This window comes from Pelobates fuscus, chromosome 6 (assembly GCF_036172605.1).
Source record: "Pelobates fuscus isolate aPelFus1 chromosome 6, aPelFus1.pri, whole genome shotgun sequence".
Classification (NCBI taxonomy): Eukaryota; Metazoa; Chordata; class Amphibia; order Anura; family Pelobatidae; genus Pelobates; species Pelobates fuscus.
The window spans coordinates 111,588,919-111,608,442 of record NC_086322.1 but is presented as its reverse complement, the minus strand read 5'-3'; the positions used below and the strand labels follow the sequence as shown (position 1 = coordinate 111,608,442).

Here is a 19,524-nt window from a genome sequence, read left to right as displayed (position 1 = left end):
GTTTATGTCAGAACCTCTTGATGGCATTATTTCTCCAGAAAATGGTTCATTGTTTTGTATTACACACACACACACACACACACACACATACATACATATAACAATGAAGAAGGCTGCACTCCGGTCTTCAAAAATCCCAAAATTTTATTCAAATGAAAGTTAAAAAGATCAACGTTTCAGTTGAATATTTTGATCCTGAGGAAAGTCCCAAAAGGAATGAAAAGTTGATCTTTTTAACTTACATTTTAATAAAATTTGGGATTTTTAAAGACTGGAGTGCAGCCAACTTCATTGCTATTTATATTATTTGGAGCCCAGGCTTGGGTTACTCGACACTACAAAAAGCTTTGGAGCGTAAGTGCAAAGATTTATGTGTGTGTGTGTCTATTTATAATTATTATATCATAATCTGACCCAAAACATAGCATTTATTGTCTTACTGATATAAATCATGTTTCAATAAAAATAAATCAATAAATAATGTAGAAATTGTCAATGAAACCTGAGCAGGGACTAACAAGTAACTAAGCTTTTCTTCTGTAACATTAATCTAAGATGCTAATATTTAGAAAATACAATAGTATTACAGTTGTAAGACAATGCACAACAATGCCAATGACTCCTCAACCTAATTAAAAATAACATTCTACTGCAACCAATAAAAAAGGTCCTTACAGCTTGATAAAAGCGAGGCTTTTGCAAGAACACAAGCTTCCATATCCCAATTCAATTGAATCGTATGCTGCCACTCAGTTGCCACTGCAGTCAATAGAAGTGAGTAAGTTTGATGGGGTGAAAATACCACTGCACACCTACAACGGGAATTATTAACACCTACAATTTAATCTGTCCTTTATTTTCTACTTATAAAGCTATGAGATTTTCTACATTTTGGTCATGAAACATGTTTCTCTCTTGGGAATTCCCAGGTGACAGAGAACTAAAAAAAATGTTTCCCAACAAAAATTAATTCATTGCAAGTGCAAAGTTATATTCACCCACCGTGATTATGGACATGACCTTTTCTTGGGTGGGTATTAAGTGGATTTGAGGATCCCCTGGCAATTCATGCGCGGTGTGCAACAATCTCTAGGTAGGTGGTCTATGTCAAAATAGCACCCACATGGTTTCCTTGCAGAACATTGCTCAGAGTATAACACTGCCTACACCAGCCTGCCTTCCTCCCTGTATTCTTCTTCCTGCTTCCATTTCTTCCCCAGGTAATTGATACACATGTACCCGACCATCCATCTGACCAAAAAGAAAACATGATTCACCAGACCTTACATTTTTGCATAGTGCAATTCTGCCACGCACATACCCATTGAAGGTGCTTTTGGCAGTGGACAGGGGTTTTCATGGACACTCTGACTGGTCTGCAGCTATGCAGCACCGTACACATGAAACTGCGATGCACTGTGTGTTCTGACATCTTCCAATCATGGCCAGCATTAAGTTTTTCAGCAATTTGAGCTATAGTACTTTTTCTGTTTCATTGAACCGGAGGGGCTAGTCTTCATTCTCCACATGCATTAATGTGCCTTGGGCACCCATGACCCTAATGCCAGTTTGCCCGTTGTCCTTCCTTGCACCTCTAATGATAGGTACTAACCATGCATACCTGGAACACCCCACAAGACTTGCCATTTGCTCTGATCTAGTTGTCTAGAGCGCATCTTAACCCATCTTACATTACCTATTCTCAAAAAATACTTATTTCTTGAATGTTTAGTATTGTCTTATTTTTTCCATGTTTTGTTATATTTCATACCTTAGCCACTGTGCAAATAGAAGTCCAGTACAGTAACAACATATTTAATACATGTTTGTTTTTTGCAGTGCTTGTGTGTTTTCCTACTGTACTTGATTACTAATACTAAAAATTTAGTATTGTAATGTTTGCTATCTAAAGCCCATGGTTCATTCAAATGTTTTCTTGTGGTTACAACTTAAATTGTGTTTGCTACTATTTTAAAGGTATTATTTTACATAGAAGAGATGAAGTACAGTAAAGGATAATCATTATATCATTATAATCAAATTAAAATGGTATATGATTTGATTAGAAACAATTCTTGCTACAACCTTCTTACTTATAGATTACTTTTCACGTATAAAAAGACATTAGCAGTACACAACTCTGGCAGTGATTTTCCGGGAAACAGTTTCAAATCATTTATGACAGAAGTAGAAAGAAATATAGACAAACAAGCAACCTTACAAATATATTCAAATGTTGTGAGAAAATATAAATGCTGCAGTCTTCAAAAATGATAGTAAAAGCAAAGAAAGTAACAAAATAGAAATCATAAAATATATATATAAAACACTTTACATTGTGTATGCTGTACGCAGCTTAGCTATAGAATGTATGCTAAATTATAAATAAGTTCCCTCAGAGAATATCTGTTTAATGAAATGTAACATTTTCTGCACGTCAAGCTCGACTGAATAATAACTATACGTATAGACTTTTGATAATAAACTGTTTTAATTCCATTTTGAAAAACCTCTTTAAATCAAAGCACCTTTTGTTTGTCACTGTTTGTTTTGACAATTAACTCAAATCACCAGTTGGAAACTGCACGAACCGCATGTCAGTCAAATATTCCAGCGTTATTATGCTGTTTTCTTTGTGCCAACGGATTACAGAGGCTCAAATGGAAATTTAAGAAAAGGGCATTTTGCCTGAGGGGGATTCAAACCAATGTTCAAAGCTCAGTGACATTAAACAAATGAGCTGGACTAAAACAATGTGTAAGTATTTAAATGTATGCAATTAAAAATATGATATAGAAAAAGTTTCTCAATGGTAACTTATTGAGAGACTCCAATAATTTTAATGGAAAATTTGTAGCAAATATGGGATGCAAAGGGGGACTAACACAGCTATATCTATAGGGAAAAAGTGTTTTTAAAACTGAATTACTATGTCAAAATAAAAATGTTAATAAAGTAAAGGATACCACACTATCCTGGTCCCCAAGGTGCAACCGGGCCGGAGGTTGGCTAAGTCTCACTTTCCAAATATGAAGACTGAGCAATGGTCCAGGCACTCAAAAAACAATGTGGCATTTTTATTGGGACAAGCACCAGAAAAGTTCCATCCCAACAGGGTCTTTGTCAAGCTACCACAGCACTGCAAAAGTTAATTTGAATAAACTGCATAATTAACAAAACAAGTGCTTTAATTAAGTGAATAAATACCATAACATTTGCATATGATCATAGTTTGCTGTCTACTTACTATAATTATGTGAAACTGTTATGGTATTTGTTCACTGGACAATGATTTGCCCATCTCACCCTTTGGTTGGTCTAACTCAGGGGTTGAACGGACATATGGCCAAAATTCAGGCATACTGAACATTCCAAAAAAATGCTTTAGCCAAACTGAATTTTCTTGCCGTGCAATGGTTTAGAATGTATTGTTGGAAATACTGTAAACTCAGGGTTTCTGAGGGATTCTGAGACATTTATAAACATCTGATCTTGTGAGCTGCAGGCATTTTTCCCCCATATAATACAATTCCCTGTTATGCATCCTCTATGTACTGCACTTGCCAGCACTTTTTTGAGCCTTCATGGGTAGTTTTTAGATCATAAATCAACATTGGAATTTGTATACATTTCACCTTTGCTCATTATAAATTGAATGTACTGAACTGTTATATTATTTGTTGAAGCTCTAACACAATTAATGTAAAGCATATCTCCATACCTTTGTCCATTGGGAGATGCTATCTGCAGGGGTGGTAGCAGTATGATTTATCGAATACAAGAATGAAACAGCATAATCAAAATATTCAGGGGAATTGTGTACATGATTGATTGCCCAACTGCTCCTAAAGATGGGAAAGCACGAGCCAGAGCCAAGCATAAAAAAGTAAATACAACAGAGATAAACGTTCCAATCCCATGAAATTGGAATGCTTGATGTTACATTCAGAGGTTTTGCAGTAATTTTGGAATTACAAGCACTCTACCTCCAAGAATCCCTGAGTTTATCCAGTCTGGCTGTTCCCTTCCAGACTTTTTATCTACCATCTATATATTATTAAATTTGGACCACTCTTGTTTAATTCTATTTAATATTTATGTCTTTTTGACTTTGGTACATTCCATCTTATTAAGGCGCAACCTTCTCTCCTTTCCTACTTTTCCATTGCATATTGTGGGGTATTAAGAGGGAACCCCTTTCTGTTTGTAGGTGTGCTGCCTTTTTAAAATATATTAGATTTTCTGTGGTAGTCCTTAGCGCTGATACTTTTTCATACAATTTTTCAATGTGTAAAAGTAGGTCATGTTTTAACAGCCAGTATTTTTACATGTTGCATGTAGATGGAATTTCTTTTATTAGTGGCACACTTTAAATTTGATCATTAAGTGCTTTAATGACTGAATTGTATAAACAATATGTTAGGACATACCTAGGGCAAGCAATATAATTGTGTAAATCCAGAGTAGTAAATACAATACAGGGAAGTTTTTGAAACATTTCATGTGAATACATATCTTTCTATCTGCTAACACTGTAATGACCATGTTAGGTCAGAGCAGGTGTGTTCATAGAAAATATGACCCCCAATAGCAAAGGGACATTCATATTCACCTATAGTAATAAACATATGAACTGAGTAACTGGAAGAATTTAGTCCCATCAATTACAATGCGGCATTAATTATGAGTTATTAGGCGTGCTGAGAAGAGTTTCGAAGAGTTTCTTGCATTTATTGAACACATCTAATGGCACTAACCACCCGTTGAGTAAAAGAAAACTCAAGAATATAAATGGTTTTGAAAAGCAACATTAGCATTAGAAATGCATAAAACGTAGATGGCTATATAGAGTACATAATTACTAAATAATAATACCAGTCCCAATACCAGTCCCAATTCTGGTGGGACATACTCGTGTTTGGGGACACAAGGGAACTGTCTTCAAAAAAGGTAGCATGAGTACAAAATTAGATGCTCTCACAATACACTCAGGGCATTAGGACTATGCAATATTTTAGGCAGACCAACCCCCCTTTTCAGGTCTGACACTTTTTACTCACCCACTGGCACCCCGCATCCGGGGAATGTCATACTATGGTTAATTACATAGTTCTCTTGATATCTACATTTACTGCAAACACTATACTTTTCATTAGAGTTTTATATCCTGATATGTTGTTTTGCAAAAAAGGAAATTAGACATGCTACACATATGTGCACAAATTTGTATCAACTGATATTTACATACAAACATAGAAATATATATAAGGGCACCTTAGTGGACATGACCAACACACAGTAACAAGAAACTCTTTCTGGTTTCCAAATAGAAATCATATAAATATACAATATATAACCTTTGATTGCACTTCAAATATAGTCTTATTCATTAATGCCTTTATTGCCAGGCGTCACACACACACACACACACACACACACACATATATATATATATATATATATATATATATACAGTAATGATACAAACAAATGCCCCTGTGGCTTGACCTACATATGAAAAATAAAACATAAGCGCCATATGTAATCAAAAAGGGAAATGACAATTTTATGCAACTCTAAAAGATATACAGAATAGTGAGTATACCTACCTGTTAAGAATACACTCATAAAAAGGGATCCTCAGCTTTTTATCCAGGAACTGAGTGAGTGTGGTGGGATTAGATTTTCTTTTAATTGACTCAAAAAATGACACTTAATGAAAGAGTTAATCATTTTAAGCTAACAATTATAGTACACAAATCCATTTTACACAATTTACATTTCTCAAGTTGAACTCCTCTGTTATTTCTATTAACATTTAATGCAACATAGCTAATAAAAGCAATTCTGTTTAATACTAGATAGAAAGATAGATACAATTTGTCGGTCAACTGTAGGTTATAACAGAATGGCACAATTCTAAAACAAAAAATGGCAACAAAAAAATAAATAAATGACCCCTGTTCAAAAGCGTGCATACCCTTAGTTCTTAATTCTGTACTCTGCCCCCACTAGCTGCAGGCTAGAGTTCACTTACCACTAGGACTGCCAGGGATTGCAGAGAGCCCCCCCCTCCCTGGGCAAAGGTAAGAAGAGAGTGGGATTATAAAGTATATATTGCTTTAATTTGCCCCTCTCCCATACACAATACCTCCCAACACTTACTGCACCCCTCACACACACACACACACACACTGCACCCCACACACACACAAAGTGTACCCCACACACACACTGCACACCCCACACACGCACTGCACACCCCACACACACACTGCACCTCACACAAACACACTGCACACCCCACACACACACTGCAACTAACACAAACACACTGCACACCCCACACACACACTGCACACCCCACACACACACTGCAACCCACACATGCTGCACACCACACACACACACTGCATCCCACATACACACAACGCACCCCATATCCACTTCACCCCCACACACACTGCACCTCACACAAACACACTGCACACCCCCCACACACACACTGCAACCCACACACGCTGCACACCACACACACACACTGCATCCCACATACACACAATTAACCCCACACACACTTCACCCCCACACACACACTGCACCCCTTACACACACACACACACACACACTGCAACCCACATACACACACTGCAACCCACATACACACACTGCTTTCCTTACACACACCCTGCCCCCTCATACACATACAACACCCCTCACACACACGAGCCATGGTTTCCCAGGAGAATATTGCCAAGAGCATAACACCACCAGCCTGCCTTATTCCCATAATGCATCTTTCTTCCATTTTTTTTCCCTAGGAACACAATGCACATGCACCCATCCATCCACCTGATCTAAAAGAACATGTGCATTAATGAGCTTTGGGCACCAATTGCCCTGACACCAGTTCACCGGTTGCCCTTTCTTGCACCACTTTTGATAGGTATTAACCACTGTATACCAGGAACACCCCACAAGACTTGCCATTTTGGAGATGCCCTGACCCAGTCATTTAGCATTCACTATTTGGCCATTGTCAAAGTCACTCAGACTTTTCACTTGCCCATTTTTTCTGTTTGCAACAAATTCAATTCAAGAACTGTCTGTACAATTGCTGCCTAATATATCCCACCCCATTGACAGGTGCCATTGAAACGATATAATCAATGTTCATTCACTTCACCTGTCAGTGGTTTTAATGTTGTAGCTGTGTATTTGCAAACTAGTATTCATCACCACTAACTGCAATAACCTGAAGCAATAGATTAAAAATAGTTAGTGAATAATATATGGATACCAATATGAAAGCTGTGTTGCCTTCCAAGTGAATACTCTGCTATTGGTTTAGCTAGTAGTACATTCCTTGATGCTCTGTAATTTGCTAGTATTTATGACACTAACCATAGATGCCTTCATCAACAGCAATCCAACAAAAGTGGCAGAAAATAAAATGCTGATAACATGGCAAAACATTTATGTTAATACAGAAAGTACTGCATCTGTTCTTTTTTTGAAACTGCTGGTTTAATAATTAAAAGGTTTTTTATTATTATTATTATAAAGCTGTTTACTCTACTTCTGTTTGTTATATAAGGAATTCATCGAACAGAAAACCAAACCAAAGCAAAACAGTTTTTCTTTGGAAAAAGTTATGTCACATCAATCAAAAAATTATCAGAAGCTAAATTACTAATCCACACCCCCTTTAGCACTTAAAATTAGTAAATATTTTAAATACCAAGTCTAAATTGTCATTTAATCAAGCATAATCCCTTATTATATGTGTTTTTTGAAAATGTAAAAAAAAATATGCTTATAAGCAAGCCTGAAACAGCTTGACAAATACTTTACTGCAGATAGCAATACCTAAAGTGTTTTCTCATGCACTTAGGGCCACATAATGGACATGTGCTATCAGGGGCCTGGTTGTGTGCTCTAATGATGGTAGTGCTGGGTGGAAGTGAGAGCCAGGAGTGAGAGTAGGAGGCAGAGCGGCAGAGAGGAGAGTGTAGATCGGCAGTACAAGCCCTAACCTCCAACAGACCCAGTCAGCAGAAGCCACTCTCCTGCATCCAAAAGTTAAAAAACTGGAGGGTGTTTACATTTTTTACCTGTACAGTGAGGGAAAAAATTATTTGATCCCCAGCTAATTTTTAACGTTTGCCCACTGATAAAGAAATGATCAGTCTATATTTTAATGGTAGGTGTATTTTAACAGTGTAAGACAGAATAACACAAAAAACCCCCCAGAAAAACGCAAAACAAGTGGCAAAACAAGAGAGGAAGGGAAAATTACATGAATGATGACAGGGGTACGGGTAAGTTTAGGGGTAGGGTTAGTGGTAGGGATAGGGGTAAGGGTAGGAGTATGGGTAGGGTTAGGGTTAGGGGTAAGGGAGCCCTACAGATGTTCCAAATTGCCGAAGTTCAGAATTGCAGAAGTGCCGAACCGAACCAAATTGCTAAAGTGCCGAATTGCCAAAGTGCCAAATTCTTTTACTTACCCGAATTTCAAAACCGAACCAATTTTTTTGCACATGCACATCCCTAAAGGTGACACACACAGGTTAAAATTGCAATTACAGGTTAATTTCCCAGACCTGTGGCTTTTTAATTTGCAATTAGTGTATACATAGTCAATGAGTTTGTTAGCTCTCATGTGGATGCACTGAGCAGGCCATGGGGAGCTGAAAAGAACTGTCAAAAGACCCGTGTAATAAGGAAATGGAACTTTATAGAGATGGAAAAGTATATAAAAAGATATCCAAAGCCTTGAAAATGCCTGTCATTACTGTGCAATCACTTATTAAGAAGTTGTAAATTCAGGGATCACTTGATACCAAGCCAAGGTCAGGTAGATCAAGAATGAGTTCAGTCACAACTGCCAGAAGAATTGTTTAGGATACAAAGAAAACCCCACAGATAACCTCAGAAGAAATACAGGCTACTCTGGAAAAATACATTGTGGTTGTTTCAAGGAGCACAATAAGATGATAGATACTTGAACAAAAATGACCTGCATGGTCAAGTTGCCAGAAAGAATCCTTTACTGCACCAATGCCACAAAAGAAGTCTGTTTACAATTTCCACGACAGCACCTTGGCACGCCTCACAGCTTCTGGCACACTGTAATTTGGAGTGACGAGACCAAAATAGAGCTTTATGGTCACAACCATGAGCGCTATGTTTGGAGAGGGTTCCAAAGGGTTCCAGAGGTAGTGAAAAGAATACCATCCACACTGTGAAGCATGATGGTGGCTCACTGATGTTTTGGTGGGGAGTCTTGTGAAAATTGATGGCAAGATGAATGCAGAAAATCAGAGAATTACTAGCAGACAATTTGCATTCTTCTGCATGAAGGATGCGCATGGGACGCTCTTGGACTATCCAGCATGACAATAACCTTAAGCACAAGGCCAAGACCTCCAGTGATTAAAGTAGAAAAAGGTGAAGGTTCTGGAGTGGCCATCACAGTCTCCTAACCTTAATATCATCAAGCCTCTCTGGGGAGATCTCAAACATGCGGTTCATGCAGACAACCAAAGACTTTGACCTGGAGGAGCTTTGTCAAGATGAATGGACAGCTATACCACCTACACAAATTAGGGGCCTCATAGACAGCTATTACAAAAGACTGCATGCTGTCATTGATGCTAAAGTGAGTAATACACAGTATTAAGAACTAAGTATATGCAGACTTTTGAACAGGGGTCATTTCATTTTTTTCTTTGTTGCCAATTTTTGTTTTATTATTGTGCCATTCTGTTATAACTTAAGGTTGAATATGAATACAATAAGAAATAAAAAAAGGCGTTTCTCATGTTTTCTTTAAAAATTGTACATATCGTACCAATTCTCCAAGGGTATGCTAACGTTTGAGCATAACTGTATTTAATAAAATTGTAAGTATAAAGAAATGCTATGTCAATTATATAAATGTATATTTCCATTCCCATTAAATTATAAACATAAATATAAATGAAATGTAATGTAGAATACAGCAAATTAAATCAATATTACATACATTGAGATTAATTTTAAATTAGAGTCATTTTGATTCAAATTCTTAATACTTTTTAAATTACATAATGATATTGTTTTAGCCCTAAAGGAACACTCATTTTCTTTAATATAAAAGAATAGCTGTTTAATAGTTATACCCCCAATGAAAAATTGCATGCATTTAATTAAGTATTTTTCATAGGTGGTATGTCTAAAAACAGCTTGCAACAGCTGTAGATATCTTGTATTAAGCCTTTGCAAGCCCTCTGCTTCTCTTCTAGTCGAGCTCAGATGTTATATGGCTGTGCAATCACAGACTTTCCCAATGCAGTTCAATGAGAAATCTGGGCAACTACCTCCTCTTGAGTTTAGCTCTGGTGAGCTAAACAAACCAAGAAGTAGCAAGAACAGTTGTCTGATTGAGTCAGTCGGGGGGGGGGGTCTAACAAGGTTAATTTATAAACTTGCCAATCACCTAAAGTTAATTTAAAAGTACAATGGGAATTGGGGCTAAACATGATTCACTTTAGTATTAAAAGTATAATTTTCTTGGTCTTTTCACTGTCACACTTAAAAAATATATAATTTACAATTTGGAAAATGATTTGTGTTTTTTTTTAATCACTTCTATTACACATGTAAACGTGATTGGAGCTTGAATAATTTTCACTTTTTTAGCTTAATTACTATTGATATGGTGTTACACCAGTATATATAGAAACATTTAGAGTTGCACTTATTTAGACGGAGGCCAAGCCAGCATCAAGAGACATCGGCGCTGGACTCAGGTAAGTGACAGAAGGGGTTTTTAACCCCTTCTGCACCATGGGGACGCTTTGACATTGCGGGGCACTATAGGGAGCTACAGTGACAGGAAAACAACTTTGTGTTCCTGGCACTATAGTTTCCCTTTCATATAAAATGATTAAATAAGTTACTGTCAAAAAGATTAAAAGAGATTCAGAGTATTTTTTTTTAAAAAAGGAGAACATATTTTTACAAGACACCCATTGGAGATTATTAGACAGGATTAGATGGGGGGAAATAAATATGACATTTGCCATTCTTCAGTGCTTACTAAAACGAAAAGGGGGCTGCAATAATTTAACATTAGGCATCAAGAACCTGATTCTGAGGGTAGATTTTTAATTTTAGTTTGTACTATTAATTACCTTTTAGTCACAGTGGCAAATGTATGCTTGGAAAATTAGTCCCTTTTTTTTTAAATAAGATGTTAGAAAAAGTCATCCAATTTAAAGAATTTTTTTGGGGGATAATACAACTTATGATATTTCTTCATATACAGTTTAGTGTACTTATAAAGCATTGTTTAGAGGAATTTTTTTATTAAAATAAACAAATGGCAAATAAGAGAAAAAAGATTTACCATTAACAAAGTTATATTTTACTTAAATTATACTCAGAAAATAAAAAAATCCTACCCTTCAAAGTTTTAAAGAAATAAATGAAATTCCAATTAAAATACATTCCTTAGAACTTGAGAAAACAATTATACATTTGGAAAAATAAAAACTCAAATATTTTTATGGGGCTGATAAAATTCTTACAAATGAACGAAAGAAAAAGATTAGGCCCAATAAGATAAATAAAATTGTACATATGAATAAAGAATATTGTTCTCTCAATTAAATAGCTAATATTTGTATACATTATTATGCTAATCTTTATTATTTACAGACATTAGCATCCAGTGAAGATGTGATGGATTATTTGGATCAGGTTGAATTACCTCTAATATCTGAGGAACATAAATCTATTTTAAATAAACAAATATCATTATAAGACGTTCATTCAGCTATTTAAAAACTTGTCCTGAAAAAAAGTCCTGATGTATTTACAATTTTTTTTTTTTTTTTTACAAATCCTCTTAAAACTCTATGTCAGTCCAATTGATTAATACATTTAATGATATTGTAAGGATGGTAAATGCCCTTATGAGTTTATTCAGGCAAATATATTTCCAATATTAAAAGCAACTAAATCACCAACAATTTTTTTATCCTACATAATTAATAATGATTAAATTGGGTTTGTCTCAGGACATGACTCAAGTAATAATACTACAAGACTCTTGAATATTATGAATATCACTCAAAAATAATGTTCCCCTTCTGACCATGTCCTTAGATGCTGAAAAGGCCTTTAACAGAGTTGGGTGGGGCTATACATATATCATACACTTGAATAATTTGTATCTTATGTTTTTTTTGGTTGAAAGCAGTAGTCTTTATATTGTAACCCGACAGCTAGGGTAGTTGGTTCTAATTTATCTTCTAATTGGTTTTCATTAAGAAATGGTACAAGACATGTGATGTTAAAATGTCACTATACACGGATGACGCTTTAATTATCTTGACATCTCCCGAGAAATCACTCCAGCCCTTAATGTTCGAAATTGATAGATATTCTAGTATCTAGAATGGATGAGATATTAAAGTAAAGTACGATTTTTAATTATAAATGAAATGTCCAGAAAACAATTGTGCAATACAGAAATATTGATAGAAATGTATTTAAACAAATTCAGGATAAATAAAAGCTTTAGTTAAATGATTTTGATTATCTAGTTGTTAAAATGTCTTGTGAGATTAATAGGACCATGGAATATAATTTTATTATTCACTTAAACTTTCTAACAGAGTATTAAAAGAATGGCTAAATACAGATATATCATGGTGGGGCAGGATCACATTTTTAATGTATTTTTTATATCAAAATGGACGTATATTCCAAATGCTTCCACTTTCTAATCCATTAGCACGGTTGAAAATGTTACAATCTAAAATATGCTTAGCAATCTTTAGTGAACAAAGCAAGTTTAATCGGACAATTCAATAGGAATCCTTAGTGAATAAGCTCATATAACATTCAAAAATGCTCATTATCGGATTAAAAAGGAATTATTCACAGTCATGGTTACTCACTCAAAGTGAATTCCAAATTTAAGGTCAAATTAACAAATCGGGAAAAATCAGCTATTCATTCAGTTTGGTTACTCTAACCTTAAAATTGAAATTCACTGTGAAGTCTCACTTTAGTAAAAACCCAGCATGAATTACATTAGAATAAACAGATTAAATTACATTGATATTCACTAAGTCTAAAGCAATCGTTAGTGAATAAACATAATATAATCTGAAAATTCTAAATTATTAAGTGTTAAAAAAAATTCTGACAGAGTTGGCTTTTTCACTGAGATTTTAACCACTCAAAATTATTTTGACCTATGTTAGTGATAAAATGGTCAAATGAAAAGTGTCAAAAAGCTCTTAGTGATATAGAATGTGGATGTACTCTCTGCAAATATATACTTTTGTGCAGCGGTTATGAATTCGTAACTTAAAAAAAACCCTGTAATTCTCTCATTGCAATGCTTGTTTTAGAACTTGGAAACTTAATTGAAATCCTAGTCATAGAGGGCATTTAAACAATCAAGACAAAGTAGAAAATCTATTTTGAGTTAATTTGCTCTAGTTGCACTTGGTGTGTAGAAAATATTAAATGTAAAACTGAGAAAAATTTTTTTTACTTTTATTTACATATACTTTTACTTTTATATACATATATAAAAGGTGAGAATCAGGAGCACTCGCTTGGATTTTTCAAAAGTGAATAAAGTGTTTAATCACAACTTCAGCATCAACGTTTCGACCCTTCAGGGTCTTTATCAAGATAGTGATAATGCACATAAAATAGAATATATATACAAAATAGTAGTTGATTAACTTACCCCACCTGTGTGAAGTGATTCCGGAAGTAAAACTAGCCGGACGGAGTGTGTGTATAGAAATGAGAACGTCCACATCATGACGTTCATACGTGTGTGCGTGATGACGTGCATGCGTGCCTGATGACGTGCGTGCGGTAAAACGTGCCCCCCCGCGTGATGACATCACCACGGGTAATGTACAACATAACCATGGTAACCACACGATCCCCGTGCAGCTAACCATTTCAAGGAGGAACAAACTATTGAAAACCTATACATAGTTAGTGAGGGAGAGAGATATATAAGCATGTAAGAGCCACAACATAAACTGAAGCCAGATATTATACCTGAGGCATGCAAACCGAAAAGAGTGTGGACATAGAGTGAATGTGTGCGATGTATTAAGCACAATATATGGAGAGTAAGTCCTCAGATAATGAGACATAAACCAGAGTAAAATCATACAATACAAAGAATAGCAACAAGACCAAATAGGATATATGTGTAAATATAAGTGTAAGATGAGTGTGAGAAATCTGAATGAGATGTATGTGTAAATATGAGAGTAAAATCTGATATATGTGAAACATGAATAGGATAAACACTACACTAAGAGTGAGAAAATGTGTATAAAAGCAAAAGAAAGAAGAAGAAGAAAGACAAGAGAGAAACAGAAAAGAATAAAAAAATAAAAAAATGAAAATACACCAATCCACACAAAAAAATCAGTGAATGCAAAATGACAACATAGGACAACGCAAGAATGTATGCATCCCCAGACTAAATAATCCGTAGCTATAACCACATGGTCAACCTCACTATAAGCCTCATCTATATAAACAACCGTGGAGATCATGCTAACCCCCTGTCACTAGAATAGGGGATAACCCATATTAACAAAGTAACATGTCATATATCTCTATTGTTGACCCTCACTACCCTCCTAAACCTACATACAATAGGAAAGAAGGAAAAAACAAGATTACAAATAAAAATAAAAATAAAAATACTACAAACCACGACATGGCCGATAGAGATATGTACAAAAAAATATACAAAAACATACGTCCTAATCATTAACGTATAGCAAGCCACGAGCCAGCTCCCACTGGCCCTGACGATAAACTCATCTAAATCTGGACTACAAACCAATACCTCATAGCGATAAGCTCTAAATCAATAGATCTAAATCTAAACAGGAGAGAACAATGAAAATCTAGATAACCTAGCGAGTTTCTAAAAATGAAGAAAATTAGATATATTAATTAAGTCCCCTGGGTTGTAGGGTGTCCAATTGCTTAATCCAGAAGGTCTCTTTCTGGAGCAGTAATTTAGATCGGTCACCACCTCTCATAAGGGTTGGTATCACATCGATGGCAATAAATTTCAAGGTGGGTAGTCTGTGATTGAATTCCAAGAAGTGCTTGGCCACCGGTTTGTCTGTTCTCCCATCTCTGTAGGCTGTCATAATTGATGACCGATGCCCCCTGATTCTATCTCGAAGCGTAAGATCCGTCTTACCCACGTAACATAATCCACATGGGCACGAGATGAGATATATCACGTGGTCTGTCAGGCAAGAGATGTAGTGCTTGATCTTATATCTAGTACCAGAGTGTGGATGTGCAAACGTTGAGCCAGATAACATGTGTCCACACGTGACACATCCCGTGCATCTGAAACACCCCATCTTAGTGGGTTTAGTAGAAGTCAGATTTTCTCTTGGTAAGTCCGTCTTCATCAATAGATCCTTGAGACTTTTATTCCTGCTATAAGCAATTCTAGGGGGATTGGAGAAGATGGTACTCAGAGAGTTGTCAGCGGATAGAATTTCCCAACGTTTTTTAATACTTCGTGAGATATTAACGCTAGCCGAATTAAATGTCATCGGGATCGTGATTTGTGGAACATTGTGTCGGGTAGTACCTTTATCATAGATCTCTCGGGCCCGTTTAAGGGCTTGCTCCAACGTATCCTTGTAATATCCCCTTTCCAGGAATGCTCTTTGCATCATCTCAAGTTGTATGTCACAATTTGTGCTATCAGAATTGTTCCTCAGTACCCTGAGGAATTGGGAGATGGGTAAAGACTTCTTTAGTGCATGAGGGTGAAAGCTAGTGGAGTGTAATAATGTGTTACGGTCAGATGGTTTCTTATACAGGTTGAAGCCAATTTTGTTATGACATTTGTACACCTCCACGTCCAAAAATTGTATCTTATCAGTACTCCAGTTGAGTGTGAGTTCCACAGGGGATTCATCGTTATTGATCACGTCAATCATGGACTGTAGTTCTTCCACTGCTCCAGATCAAATAATAAAAATATCGTCCACAAACCTATGGTACGAAATAATATGTGCACCAAACATATCCACAATCTTGTTACGTTCAAAAATATACATGTAACAGTTGGCGTAGGATGGAGCTATGGCCGATCCCATCGCAGTTCCCCGAAGTTGTATATAGAAATTCTTTTCAAATCTGAAATAATTATGAAATAATAGGAACTCCAAACATTCCATCAAAAATTCTATGGGGGGGCCATGGTAACAGTTGCTCTCGCATAGCCAAGTGCGTAGTGCTGCCATCCCTGCGTCATGTGGGATAATCGTAAACAGACTTTTCACGTCTATAGTGGCAAATATTACTGATGAATCGGGTAAAGTAAGATCTTTGATCTTCAGCAAGAAATCCTGGGTGTCTTTCAAGGATGTAGGTATGGTCTCAATGCTGGTTTTACAATGGTAATCCACAAATTTGGCCAAGGGTTCTAATAGACCCCCTCTTGCCGATACGATGGGTCTGCCTGGAGGTGTATTGGGGTTCTTATGTACCTTCGGTAATGTGTATAATACCGGGATTTTAGGGTGTTCATTTACCAGATATGCCGCCGTATATTCATCAATCCATCCTGAAGTCATGCCTTGTTCAACCAATATTCGTAATTTCTTCAAAAAAGAGGTGGTAGGGTCAAAGGTGATCATTTGGTATGTAACACTGTCACTTAATTGGTTCAGAATTTCAGCTCTGTAATCCGTGTAATTTTGGATGACTATGGCACCTCCTTTATCCGCTGGCCTGATAGTAATAGTATGATCTTTCTTCAGATCCTGCAATGCTATTTTCTCCCCAACAGTCATGTTTTCTCCCATAGGTTTGTGTTGGAGGAGAGTCTGGTCTATGTCATGGCGAATTAATTGTCCAAACGTCTTGATGGAGGCCTGAGTGGTTTTCGGTTCCCATGTGTTCTTCAATTTAAATGGATGTTTTTCTTTATTACCCCATTGGTCCCGTGCAACATTCAAATTGAGAGTACGATTCATCTTAAATAATTCCACATCCAATGCGAACTTGTCTGGTCTGGAAAATGGTACAAATGTCAATCCCTTAGAAAGTATATTGACATGGTCCCTTGTTAACTGTTTAGTTGATAGGTTGAATACAGGGTTTATTTCTTCTTTATTGGTGGTTTGGATCCGAGTTTTATAGATCCTGCCCCTCTGTCCCCTCCTGATGGGTCTGTATTTGTGTTTGCTCTTGCTGCCAGTATTGATGATGGTGGGTCGTTGGAGTGTTGTCCCACACCTAAAAAATGTTGGGGGGAATCATATCTCGTTTGGGTTCCAGATCGTTTCCTCGTATCTGCGCCCTCCGTTTCAGACATTGATTCTGCAGAGCTAGTATCAATGGACATGAATTGTGGTTTCCTAATCCTAATTTTCTGCCGTGGAAATTGCGGTCTCCGTCTCTCTCCCCCACTCAACCAGTGATATACTTGATGATGCGTGTAATCGTGATCAACCTTTGCAAGTTTTTGCTTCTTAAATTTGATCAAATCGTTTCTATATCGCATAATCTCATCCTGGAGTTTGATCATCTGTTGTGCAGAAGCTGATGCCGTTATTAATGATGTATTAGAAGTTTCCACCTTGTTGATAGACTCTTTGACTACCACCAATTCATTCTTAACCTCCTCCACTGTGATAATCATCCAGTCTAAAGCACACTTGTTGGCTATACTGGCCCATTTGCGGCAGAATTCAGGATTCTGTCTACCAATGCTAGGTGCATTGCGCACCCTAAATCCTCTGGGAATCCTCTTGGATCTATAATAATCCGAGATAAATATCCCATGCAGATCCAAATCTACTTCTCGCCTTTTTAACTTAATCAGTTCATTGTATACATCTCTGATAGAATCCACATGTTGTAATTCATCAGTGCTTTTCGGCCACAGAATATTCTCTGCCTCCGCTTCTGAGATTTGTAGTATCTCGGCCGTGTCCACTAGGGCCCCAGCCCTAAGTAAAAAATCCTCCATGAAAGAATACTTGATCAAAGATCAGCAGGAATCAATCCCCAAGCTTGATGGTAGTAAAATAATATATGTAGATAGTATGGTGGTGCTAACAGAGAGTGTGTGGCAAACACACTTACAATATATCAGACCAGACTCTGGCACTCAACCCCAAAAGAGAGTACATACAATGTATATTACCAGGGTGCCTCCAGGCCAATAGATAAAAGGTGAGAATCAGGAGCACTCGCTTGGATTTTTCAAAAGTGAATAAAGTGTTTAATCACAACTTCAGCATCAACGTTTCGACCCTTCAGGGTCTTTATCAAGATAGTGATAATGCACATAAAATACAAATATATACAAAATAGTAGTTGATTAACTTACCCCACCTGTGTGAAGTGATTCCGGAAGTAAAACTAGCCGGACGGAGTGTGTGTATAGAAATGAGAACGTCCACATCATGACGTTCATACGTGTGTGCGTGATGACGTGCATGCGTGCGTGATGACGTGCGTGCGGTAAAACGTGCCCCCCCCGCGTGATGACATCACCACGGGTAATGTACAACGTAACCATGGTAACCACACGATCCCCGTGCAGCTAACCATTTCAAGGAGGAACAAACTATTGAAAACCTATACATAGTTAGTGAGGGAGAGAGATATATAAGCATGTAAGAGCCACAACATAAACTGAAGCCAGATATTATACCTGAGGCATGCAAACCGAAAAGAGTGTGGACATAGAGTGAATGTGTGCGATGTATTAAGCACAATATATGGAGAGTAAGTCCTCAGATAATGAGACATAAACCAGAGTAAAATCATACAATCATACATCATATGACATGTTACTTTGTTAATATGTGTTATCCCCTATTCTAGTGACAGGGGGTTAGCATGATCTCCACGGTTGTTTATATAGATGAGGCTTATAGTGAGGTTGACCATGTGGTTATAGCTACGGATTATTTAGTCTGGGGATGCATACATTCTTGCGTTGTCCTATGTTGTCATTTTGCATTCACTGATTTTTTTGTGTGGATTGGTGTATTTTCATTTTTTTATTTTTTTATTCTTTTCTGTTTCTCTCTTGTCTTTCTTCTTCTTCTTTCTTTTGCTTTTATACACATTTTCTCACTCTTAGTGTAGTGTTTATCCTATTCATGTTTCACATATATCAGATTTTACTCTCATATTTACACATACATCTCATTCAGATTTCTCACACTCATCTTACACTTATATTTACACATATATCCTATTTGGTCTTGTTGCTATTCTTTGTATTGTATGATTTTACTCTGGTTTATGTCTCATTATCCCTGTTACAGGTGCCTCATCTCAGGTCCCTATTTAGCCTTGTACTGCAGAGAGCCTCAGATGGAATTTTTTCCCAAGTAAGTGGTTAATCTCATAAGAGCAGACATTAGACTGTGAGAGTAGGACCTGCCAAAGATGGGGTACATTGACGTTGTGGCAGGCTTATGC

At 36.6% G+C, this 19,524-nt stretch overlaps 1 protein-coding gene across 2 annotated transcripts in view; it reads right to left on the bottom strand.

Annotated features, from left to right (window-relative positions):
- GLRA3 (glycine receptor alpha 3) overlaps window positions 1-19,524 on the bottom strand; it is a 258,672-nt gene that overhangs the window by 197,665 nt on the left and 41,483 nt on the right. The gene's annotated exons all lie outside the window — the stretch shown is intronic.